Here is a 13,040-nt window from a genome sequence, read left to right as displayed (position 1 = left end):
AGAGATAAATTGAATTGGACAACACCATTTGGTGCCTTGAGAATTAGAGGGAAAGCCTCATACATACACATGCTAGAGACAGAAACTGGTACCATTACTGGTTTCAGGGTGCAATTACTGGGTGAGTGGGAGATAGGAAAAGGGAGTAGAGGAGGAAAACACCTACTGGGTACTATAGATAGATATAGATATAGATGTAGCTGTAGATAGATATAAATGTGGATATAGATATATAGTTCAGATATCTTCTGGACTACAGGGTTTCTGGCAGACTGGTTGCAAACAAACATGCACTAAGTATGGATTATCCTGAAGTGGGAAAAAACAACAGACCCTGCTATCCACATTTCATCATGGCCAGTACCATCTGCATCAAGTACATTTTTGCTTGCTACTAGTTAGGGTTTAACTGTGCTTTATCTATGAAACTCTTATTTAGTGACTACTGTGTGTGAATTGTAAGTTCATTTTATGTAAGAGCTTTTGCAAACTTCTGAATTTCATGTTCAAACTTTGGAAATTGAAATGCTAGAAATGTTTAGCCTGCCTTGAATCAGGTGGGGTATACTGTGAGATTCTATGAAGACAGACTATTTCATAATAGAGAATTGAGAGAATAATAAGCCAGATATTGTCATAGATCATGTAGAAATACTTTCTCATTTCCTCAATAATTTCTGCTAGGCTACTTATAATAAACTGAATGGCTTCAAGTATTTGTTCCCATTAATAACTCTGACTCACCAAGTGATCTTTTGTTTCTCACTTCATCGTTTTTCTGATTTTCTCAATATTAGAGTTAGTTATATTCATTGTAAAATTGCTAACATTTATGAACATCTGCTAGACCCCAAGAGTTCTATTTCAAAAGCATCAGAATCAGATGTTTAATCTATTCAGTTCATGCAAGACATTTTTCAGAATTTTTTTCTCTTTTGCATTTGGAAAATCAGTGAGAGGAGAAAATCAGCCATGCTGAACATCCTTCAACGCTGATCAGCTAGTTTGTGGTTCATGTCTCAGTTCAAACCCACGTCAACTTCCTCTGCCAAGTTAATGTGTCTCTATGAAAGAAACATCTCAGTAGGTTTAGTTGTTTAATTATTATAAACCAACAGCTGAGGAGCCCCCATGGAAGTGGATCAGGCCCTCTGGATAAGTGAGACAGTTGATGAGCTTGAACTGTTTAGGCAGGCAGTGGGACCGGAACCTATCCTTGGTGCATGAGCTGGCTTTTTAGAACCTAGGGCCTATATAGGGACACTTTGCTCAGCATTGGTGTAGGGAGGAGGGGACTGGACCTGCCTCAACTGAATCTACCAGGCTGGGCTGAATCCCCAGGGGAGACCTTGCCTTGGAGGAGGTGGGAATGGGAGGTGGACTGGGGGAGGGGGAGGCTGAGAGATGGGAGGAAGGAGGACAGGGGAATCCATGGCTGATATGTAAAATTAAATTAATTATATAAAAAAGAAAGGAACATCTCTCTTTTGGCTATTCTTTATAGCTTGCACATACTTGTGGCTATTTTCCACTTCAGTATGCTATATTAATCTTAGAGTCACATGGTTGTGTCTCTCTGTCAATAAACTGCTTTCCTGCAATCCCCTGTTGTTTTCATCAATCTTCAAACTTCTTGAGTGTACACACACCTACAAAATTTGAGCAGAGGGGTTCTGTTCTATCTTTATCAATTGATTGTCACAGCTAAACAATCTTTATAAAATTAATTTTAATATGTATTATCTTTTTACAAGATATTCTTCTCTAGAAGAATTCACTATAGCATGCAAAATTTGACCTCCTTCAAAATCAGAGAGAACTTATTCACAGCCCATCTGGCTGAGTTTAATTTTGAGAAAAGTATCAGACATGGAGAGCTATTTGGTTTTTCTTTTCAATATTACTACTTCTAGCACATATCAATCACAGAAACTTACTAAAAGGAAATTCCAGGTTTCTGAGAATTGTTTTACAAACAGTAATGATTATTGATTGAACTAGCAAACATATTAAATTTATACCCATTACATTTCTTGCTCTTATCTTTGTTAGAGTAATGTGTTACTCTTTATAAGAATGACCACTATGTAGTAAACACAAAGCTAGGAAGGACACAGTTTTCTACAGAATTTTTCACTACTTTGTGAACTTCAGTTTGTCTTAATTTTACATATTTGCAAATTTTTGTGAGCAGAAGGACATCTGTTATTTTTTCTTATAAATTATTACAATGGTTAGTGTTAAATGTCACCTGGACAAGATCCTGAAACACCTGGGAAAGGGCCTCTAAGAATGTCTTTGATTATGTCTTGATTATATTATTGAGGTGAGAAGACTCATCCAATATGTGTAGCATCTTTCCTAAGCAGAGAATGCTGGAATCTATAAGAGTGGTATGCTGTTTTTTTGTTTGTTTGTTTGTTTTGTTTTGTTTCGGTCAATTTGACACTACCTATCTGGCAGAGAGTACCTCAATTGAGAAAATGCTTCCATCAGATTGGCCTGTAGACAAGACTTTGGGACCTTTTCTTGATTAATGATCAATGTCGTAGGGCCCATTCACTGTGCATTGCCAGCCCTAGGTAGGTGGTCTTGGGCTGAATAAGAAAGGTAGCTGAATGTGAGCTTCAGGAGCAAGCTATTAAGCAATATTCCTCCACGATCTCTGCTTCAGTTCCTGCCTCCAGGTTTCTGCCTTGAGTTTCTGCCTAACTTTCCTTCATGATCTTGTAAGATGAAATAAATCCTTTCCTCCCCAAGTTGCTTTCTGTCAGAGTTTTTATCACAGTTTATATCCAGGCAGTGGGACCGGGTCCTGTGCTCATTGCATGAGTTGGCTGTTTGAAACCTGGGGCTTATGCAGGGTCGCTTGGCTCGGCCTGGGAGGAGGGGACTGGACTTGCCTGGACTGAGTCTACCAGGTTGATCTCAGTCCACGGGGGAGGCTTTGCCCTGGAGGAGGTGGGAATGGGGGGTGGGCTGGGGGGAAGGTGAGGGGGGAGGAGCGGGGAGAACAAGGGAATCCGTGGCTGATATGTAGAACTGAATTATATTGTAAAATAAAATTTAAAAAAAATCACAGTGCTAGAAAGCAAACTAGAACAAGTTGAGAAAGGGTTGAGTACTAGTATGCATCATTAATTCATTACTCTCCACTCTGCTTCAAGTTTCTGCTAGTCTGCCTTCATTCCCCCACCATAATGGGTTGTAACCTTGAATTGTGAGCCAAATAAATCCTTTCTCTCTTAAGATGATTGTGTTGGGGTATTTTGTCACATTTCTGGAAGAGAAACTAAGACAAATATGTTCCAATTTTAATGCAAATCTTAAAATTGGACCATCCTGTTCTTTCACAGTGAAAAAGCTAATAAATGAGCCATTTTGTGCCATTAAGTCATGTTAACCTATGTGTGCTAATGCATTTCATGTGACAAGATTTATAAAATCTGAGTAAGTCCAATTAGTTGTTCTTGAATGGCTGTTAGGATGGTAGAAATTTACTACTGACCTCCACATTCAAGTCAGGAAACCACCAGCAGTGACTGTATCTAATTGCCTTGAAAGTGAGTAAAAGTTGCATCACAAAGGATAATTCTTTGAATTTAAGATTGATGTGACAGGCCCTGTGCTATAAATAAAATGAAATGTTTCATTGAGAAGATAGGAGTCTTTGGAGACTAAACAATGGAGACTTTCAGATCCGGTCACGCTGGTGCACACTGTTCAGGGAGGAGTGAACAACAAAAAAAAGCCACAGCCCAACTTAACTATAGTGTCCAGTCTGAGGCCAACATAATAGGCCTAAATGTCTATATTTTCTCTAATTTTTTGGGCTTCTGACCTGATATTCATTTCCCATCTACATTTTTATTAAGGCAATCTAGCCAGTGAGTGATCACTAACTTAATTCAATTTTAATTACAATCAATAATATTCTTTATTATTATTGACCATATTTGTATATTTTAATGTCCTGATTTTTCTTTTTTTCTGCTACCTGTTCTCTTCAATTTAAAGCATTCTGTTCCATACTTAAGATTCAGTAACGGATGTGGAAAAAGAGGATCCCCGACTCACTGTTGGTGAAAAGTGCAAACTGGTAAAGCCACTACAGAAATCCTTTCAGAGTTTTCTTTCTTTTTCCTTTGATAGAAAATAGATTTTTTTCATGTGATATATTCTGATTACTATTTCCTCTCCTCCAATCCCTCAGAAATCCTCTCCACATGCTCTCCCTTCCAGATCTACAACCTTTCTGTCTCTCATTAGAGAGGCATCTAAATAATAGTAAAATAAAATAAGAAATAAACAAATAAACCTAATAGAACAAAACAAACATACAGGAGAAAAAGATCCAAAGAAAAAGCGTGAGAAACACATACAGACAAAGAGACACACACATGCTTAAATACAGGAATCCCATAAAAATACAAACTGGAAGTCATAATATATGATATATATGCAAATTACCTGTAATGTTAAAAAAAGGTGTCCTGACCAAACACTATGAGACAAAGAACCTCCATAGATGCTATTGAGTTTGTTTTGAGTTAACCATCTATTCTTGGGCATGGGGTTTCCCCTAAGAGTAGTTCATATCTCCAGTGAGACTCTGTAGGAGATAACTTCTGGGTTAGATATGTGGACTTGTGTTCACTTCCTCTTTCAACACTGGTACCCATCTAATGCTGACCTGAGCAGCCCTTTTGCATACTGCAATAGTCTTTGTAAGTTCATGTGTGTGAAAGTCCTGTTGCATTTAGAGGACCTTATTTCCTTGATGTCTCCTATCCCCACCGGCTGTTACAATCTTTCTGTTTTCCTTTATAGAGTATAGAGGGTTTTCTGAGCCCTGAGGGGAAGGATTTGATGGAGACATTACATTTAGTACTGAGTGCCCCAAGGTCTCTCATTCTCTGTCCATCGTCTGGATAGTGGGTCTGTATTTCTTCCCATGTGCTTCAGGGGAAAGCTTCTCTGATCATAGCTGAGCAAGGCACTGATTTATAAGTACAGCAGAATGTCCCTAGGGGTCATTTTATGGCTATGTTCCTTTAGCAGAACGGTAGTGTTTGGTCCCTGGCCTATCTGATCTCAGGTTCTTGGCCATATGAGCAGTGTCCAAGATGGGTTCCATCTCATGAGGTGGGGCTTAAGTCAAATCAGATATTGATTGGTCATTCCTACCAGCTTTGTGCCGTTATTGCACTAGTGCGTCTTGCAGGAAGGTCATCATTGTGTATTGAAGAGGTTGTAGCTGGGTTGGTGTTCACCTTTCCCCCTTTGGTAGAATATAGAGTACCTTCCGGTATTATGATCTCTAGTCCACAGTGGGGAAGGTTCTAGGTGGGCACTAGCTCGACTTCTCCATGTTCAATGAGTTGTGTAGGTGTCTTCAGCAGTAGGGCTTTACCAAGAGCCTTTGGCAGTAGCTTGGGGTGTTCGGGGGTTCCCAAAGATCTCTTTGACCAAAATCTCCATTAGATATAACCCATTCTTGACACTGGAATTTTTATTTGGTGGCAAGAGACATCCATCCAGTTGGACTTAATCTCCCCCATTATTTTGTGAGTTCATTTAGATTGCCATATATATATATATATATATATATATATATATATATATATATATATATATATTAGAAAATTTCTACTGTACTGTTTCCATATGATCCCTTAAATGGTCTTTAGTTTTAGCTGCTGCTCATATTCCTCCTTGCCCCTATACTCTCTCCTTCCCACTTGATCCTTCCATATAACCCCCATTCATAATTGTCAAACAAACTAAAAGTGAAATTGCCCAACCAATCTGCTGTTCACTTAGGTACATGTCTAAAAAACTAAGTCCTACCATGAGACACTTGCATTAATCACAATAGCAAATAAATAGCATAGATCTGATATCCACTAAGAGATAAAGAAAGTGTGTTACAAATATCCAATGAGTTTTCATTCAGCAATAAAAGAAATGAAATCATGACATTTGCAGGAAAATGGATGGAACCCCAAACCACTCTGTTAAGCAAAATAAATCAGAATCCTAAAGACAAAAAAAAAGGGTTTTCCCTCATTTTGGATTCTAGATTTTATTTGTGTGTGTGTGTGTGTGTGTGTGTGTGTGTGTGTGTGTGTGTGTGATGAAATTAGACAGGGGACTGTTGACTTTCACTGATCACTGACCTATTGACATCTGTCTGTGAGACCTGAGATCTGACGACCTGAAAGAATGTGGAGAACTACAGTCTAATGCTATTGACAAACTTACTTCAATTTCAGTGGACTTTAATACATGGATATAAAAAAAGGAAGCAATGATCCAAGGAAGGTTGTTGGAGTTCAGAAAAACATGTAAATAAATTCCAGTAAACAAATGCTAAATATCAATAGAACAGCTCTTTCCACAATTTTCTCAGGACAGATCAATTTAAACACAATTGCCGTACATGTACTATAGATTCTATCTGGGGAAGCATGAAAGCAAGGCAGAGGCCATATCCAGATTCAGGGCACACTGGCCAGACTGGGATCTATAGCTACATTCTGACATCCAACAAGAATAAACACGTCTTATAAATTGAATGTAAATGTTTAACACATGTGGCACAAAATCACATCCAAGAACAATCCAGGGAACAAAATGTACTGTTTACCTGGAGCCTCTCTCACGGTTCATCAAAACATTATTCGCCATGCAACATTCTTTTGACTGAATTCCAAAAGGGGACCATGACAGGAGATTAAGAGGTCTTAAGGATAGAAGAGAAGGAAATGGATATATGTTATGAAGCCAAGAGGAGAATACTGAGTGTAAAAAGAGCTAAAAGGGAATCAAGTGGATAAAGGGGGAGGGACCAATAAAAAAGCATGCATGAGAATACAATAACTCAGGTTTGGGGATTTAGCTCAGTGGTAGAGCACTTGCCTAGCAAGCACAAGTCCCTGCGTTTGGTCCTCAGCTCCAGAAAAAAAAAAAAGAGAATACAATAACTCATTTTACATATATTTTTGAGATTATAATATAATTATATAATTTCTCCCCTCGCTTTCCTCACTCCAAACCATACCATGTACCCCCTTATGCTGTCTTTCACATTAATGGTCATTTAAAAAAAATGTTGTTACGTATATAACTCTGTGTGTTTGTGTATTCCTAAATACATAAATACAACTTGATCAGTCTGTACAATGTTACTTGTATGTATGTTTTCAAGACTAACCATTTGGTATTGGATAACCAATTGGCGTGCTCTTCTCTGTGAAACTTTCTTTTTCTGCTTTCTGATTCCTTAGTTGCCTGTAGTTCTTTGTCTAGGCTTGAGACCTTGTGAGCTTTCCCCCTTGATGTTAACATGTTTATTGGTGTTGTCCTTCTCCAGGTCATGTTTCAACAGCCATGTTGGTGAGACTCCATGGATGTAGCTCCTGACATTTCCAGGAGACAATCTTTTTTTTTTTTTTTTTTGGTTTTTCAAGACAGGGTTTCTCTGTGTAGCTTTGCGCCTTTCCTGGAACTCACTTGGTAGCCCAAGCTGGCCTCGAACTCACAGAGATCTGCCTGGCTCTGCCTCCCGAGTGCTGGGATTAAAGGCGTGCGCCACCACCGTCTGGCTCCAGGAGACAATCTTACAGAAACTTGTTGCTCTGTCTTTTAGTCCTTCTGTCTCCTGTTCCGCAATGATTTGAGCCTTAGGTGCAATTGTATTATAGATGTTAAGCCAGCATAATCCCTAGCTACACTTTAAATATTTATCTTATACTCACAAATAAGTGTGGTTCTCACCCCTTATCAAGGAGATACTTCTTTGCAACAGAGACCATTGATAAAAAAAAAAAAGTCATCGAGTCCAGTCACAACTTATCCATCTACAACTAACTCATTACTTTTCATGCTAATAAAAACATTTTAAAAGGAATTTTTAGAGGATATATTTCAGGCCTAGCCAGATACTGAAGATCTTCCACTGTCTTCTTTCACAAGAGTCTTCTTATCCTGAACATACCCTTCATATGTTTATGCCCTGTGGTGTTTGCTGTCCTTGACGTATTTTATTTTTGAAAATGAAGGCTGTTACACACAGTAGGTGTTTGCTGTCCTTGACGTATTTTATTTTTGAAAATGAAGGCTGTTATACACAGTAAACAGAGGTGCCATTTACTGTAAAATATGTTTGTGTCAAACTACTTGATAAAAATCAAGTTCTCTAAGATTGTAATCCAGTAAAAAGAAAGCTATAATTCTCCATTCAGCAAGTTATACATATTACTTTTTTGTTTTATAATAACATGCTTTTATTTTTAACATCATAATGACAGTAAACAAAACAAACAAACACTGGTACGATTAGTTGTGGATCATGTTGCTGTAATTGTCTAGCCAAAGAAAACAGGTGCATGAATTAAGAAATAAAAATAACAGCTATATGTATTTGATAGTTTTACCCATAGGTATATTTATTAGTTTTAATGAATAGGACATGAAGAGAGACTCCTAGAAGAAAATTGGTTTCTTAAAACACAATATTCCTGTTCATAATCTTTTACAATCTATAATATATAGTTTATTTATAATCATATGTCTAGAATCTAACCATTGACAGGTTCTATGTGAATAGAGATGTCTGTGATTCTAGAACAATTTGAGGAGTTCAGTTAGATCTGAATGTTTATGGGTAATGGAGAGATGAGGCTGCTAAGGTTAGACAAAGAGAAGCCTCAGTAGGAAAAAAGGATTAAACTTATCAAAAGTTTAAAGCATTTGGGACATGATGGTATACACTTATAGTCCTAGCAGTCACATTGAAGCAGGATTGCTATTTGCAGTCAGTGCAGGATTCATGGTATTACCCAATCTAAAACTTTAAAGCAAAACTTAATATCTTTTCTATAGTTTTGATGAAGGACTCGTCTCACAGTGAGGGAGATGGATTAGACACAAACAAGGCTTTAACAATGTTAATTAGTCTATAAGATGAATTGCTTGAACAGGGGAAATAGCACAGCCACCATAGAATGTGAGAGATAGCTGAATGCTAATTAGAAGGTAAGACTTCTGGGATCAATTTATTAATTGAACGTGAAAGGACATAGGGAAACATGAATTTAGCTCATTGAAAATTTCTAGGTTTTACAAATGGGTGGTTGGAGATGCCATCAGACTGGAAAACAATGTACTGGTCACATTCTGTGTATGGGGTAGCACACAACTCATGAGGTTCTGTTAAGTTACAAGAACACCTGCTTATTGTGCCTAAGTAACTAAAAGTATAGTGGGAAGCCCTAAACACACATGGCTGTCATACAAGCCCAAGGTCAGATTCTACATCTTATTCATTGTTGTGACTGGACACATAACAGAGGTTCAGTAAATATTTGCTCCATGTGCTAAGGCCAAGATAGAAGGAAGAAAAGGTGAAGGATCAGTATATTTGTCCTTGCATTTCTCATACTCAATAACCAATTTTCTGAGTTATATGCCTTTGATAGGAGATGTACTTTTGAGGCAGCAATTCAGTTTTGCAGAGAATCTGTCAGACAGTTTTATATGTAATTTCTAGTAGCTCTTCTTACTGGTGTTATTACCTGTTTCATGACAGACTTGAAGGTTTCAGTAAGCCTACAGCAAATTCCCGATTTAATAACAAATCCTGAACCACTCAAGAGTTTCTAGGCACTGAATTCCAGTATGTCTTTTGGAGTTTCTTTCCCTTACTATTGCAACTATCACAAAAAATAACAAATCTGCTACTATTTATATGCCTGAGTACACACACACACACACACACACACACACACACACACACACACACACACGGGGAGAGAGAGAGAGAGAGAGAGAGAGAGAGAGAGAGAGAGAGAGAGAGAGACAGACAGACAGACAGACAGACAGACAGAGACAGAAAGACAGAGAGAACCCTATGGAGCTAGAAAATAATGCTCAATTCATAGTGTTGAAAGATTTAAAAGAGAAAAAATATACAAGGGCTATCTATATCTTTATTTATATGATCTTCCATAAAAGGAGAAACTATGGACAATAATAATTTTAAAACCCTTTTTAAAAAGCTATGAAAAAATCTGCCAGTACATTATCTTTCTAAAAGTGAAGATTTTTCCTTCTAAAAAATAAAGGGTATATTTAATAACATTTATAGCCCTTTCCATATTAACTTGACTTATTATGTTTGCTTTCTAAACATATCCCAGCCTTTAGGATCCTAAACTGAGTCATTTACTAATTCAAATGCAAGTCCAAGTAAGTATATCCATGTAGAAGGGGATCAGTAACACTGATAAAATATCCTCAAAACTTCATCATAAGATGAAGCAGCGGAAAAACACTGAAAAAAATGGATCTACTGTCTTGAGTGAAGAAATTTAGCCACAAGTATGTGAGCCAAATTGATACTCAAGTAGGATCATAATAGCATTTTGAATGCTTTTGCTAATAAACTTTTCAATTTCCTTAAAACAGGACTGCTAGTTCATTTTAATGTGCCATTTTTTGTCATTTACAAAGTATTGTGTGCTTTTTGGGGAAACATGATTTTCAGGTTTACTACTTCCAAAACCCAGAGAGGAGCTGGTTTTAAAAATGTTATGATCTGTTCCTAAAGATGTGGAACAGACATCTGATGCAAGTACAATGCCATTCATTAATCAGTGGCCTATATGCATAGCCTGAAACATTAATGCTGGTTAAAGGCAGTACCTTTGTTTCAGTAAGCAGTGCCTTGGGCTAAGTATTTTTGTAAAATGCTTCAGTTGTATTTAGCATAATAGCCTCTAATTAGAAATTGCCACCATTTAATGGATTAATGATGAATGTAGAAAATGACTAGGTTTTGAAATAATTGAAACTAATGGGCTGACACTGGGAAATGATACTCACTTTCCTTTATCTCCCCCTCTTTCTTCATCACTATAAAAACTACATTCAGAATGTGAAAGATAAAATTACAGTGAGAGAAACATGACTTCATTTTTCCAAAGCTTTGGAATTTTACCAGTTATAACTTGAAATATATTAGGATAGGTAAGCTTATTGATTGAATATCCAATATATTGGTAAAACAGGGTGTAAGACCATGCAATTGTTCTTGACTGAAGTTGAAGTGTGTGTGTGTGTGTGTGTGTGTGTGTGTGTGTGTGTGTGTGTGTGTATTCTCAAGAACACCCAATTTGGAGAGTGACTGCATTAGATCATACATCAATGTTTCTGTTCATCACAAAGTGCGTGAAAAAATGTTTCTTTAATGTATCATTGTTTGAATGTAGTTGACCATAGGACCATTCAATGTATGGCTAAATCTCTCAGCTACTCATTCTAAATTTTCTGTACTGCCAGTCATGGTCAAATGATAGCCCATTCTGTAGTTCTAGACTGTTGGAAATATATCATAAATTAGAACAATGAAATAAATTAAATAAACAGAACCATTTCTGGCTAGTATGTACTCTCATGATTAAGAACATAATCTACTTACTGTTTGCTATCTATGTGATGTTTAAGAAATGATATAATTAATTTTTCTTAAATTTTATTTGAAAGATAACACATATAATAGTGTGCCAGGGTTGTCATACATTATGAACTAGTTAATATATAAAGATTATTCAGAACAATGTACACTTTTCACATTATAGGAGTGTTTGCTAGTGTTCTAATTAATTTCAGTAGTACAATAATATGCCTTCACACCTGACAGGTAAAGAAAGCAGAACAGAATTCTAATTTTGTTCTATGGATAGCAATGTCCTAGGGGAACTTTAAATTTTCCCTTTAGAAAATTTCTATTAAGATAATTTATATTAATTCTTTGGAAGTATTCACCACCTACTCATTAAATGAATCACAGCTATTTTAAAACCGTACAGATCGATAAGATTTAGTTGTAACATTTAAGGAACTGTACTCTAGCATAAAACTCTGAGGAGTTACACTCCACTCAGATTTGCCAATGACAGTCTGTGTACTCACATTGGTTTGTAAATAACAACAGGCTTAAACCATAAAAAAATTCTACCCACTGTCTAGAGACACCCAGATACAAAATGATCAGAAAAATATAAAGTACATATTCTACAATCAATACTATAAAAGTGAAAGAATTATGAAGTTCAAGGGTGCGCAAGAGTGTGCACTCACTTGTAGGTGGAGAGGAGAAATACAGCTCAGGGAGAGGTGGAGTGGAGCTTGGATTTGGAGAATATTTTCTATGCCAATAGCTAAAAATAGATAGTATATGTGATAAGGGAGGCTGGTGCACAGAGACTATGTGTTTTAGAAAGGAGAGATGTGTCAACAAGGGTGCAGACAGGGAAGCTTTTCATGTAGGGGAAAGACCAGCTTAGCTATTAAGGATGGCTATTACATTTTCAAAAGGCTGGTCTATAGAATGTTAATATGGTTTGGATAATAGTCCCCTGAAGGTCCAGGATTTATGGCTTAGTTTATAAGGTGATGCTACTAGAAGGTTGGAGAACAGTTAGGAGGTAGCAGTCCTTTGTTTATTGGGAATAGACCCTGAAAAGGAGAGTGGGTCTTGAATCTTTCCAAATGCCTGTATTTCTTTGTCTCTCTTTGGGTGCTTCTGTCTGTCTGTCTGTCTTTTTGTCTGTCTCTTATTCTCAGCTTTAGTTCATATTTAATGATTTTTCTCTTCTGAACATTCCCTCCATGAACTCCCACCACTCACTCTTTCTACTAGGACCAAATGCATGCAAGTGCTTTGAGCCAACAAAACTGTGAGCTTAACAAAGTTTTCCTTAAAATTAGTTGTCTGGAGTATTTGTTATAATAACCTATCATTGGTTAATAAGTCATGGGTCTCAAAATGATTACACAAAATTATACCAACCTTTCTCCCTTAGTCTTGCTAAAACAGAAACAAGTAATATATTTAAAAATCTAATAAAACATTAAACAGTGGTGTTCTTTTATATTAAAAATAACAAGATAAAAAATAGTGTAGCCATGATGAAAAGGGAAGCACATGTCCTAATGTGCAACTTGAATGTTTCCAGAAATGTCTGAATTATATG

Source organism: Peromyscus eremicus, chromosome 13 (assembly GCF_949786415.1).
Source record: "Peromyscus eremicus chromosome 13, PerEre_H2_v1, whole genome shotgun sequence".
Taxonomy (NCBI): Eukaryota; Metazoa; Chordata; class Mammalia; order Rodentia; family Cricetidae; genus Peromyscus; species Peromyscus eremicus.
This window is presented reverse-complemented; position numbering follows the sequence as displayed.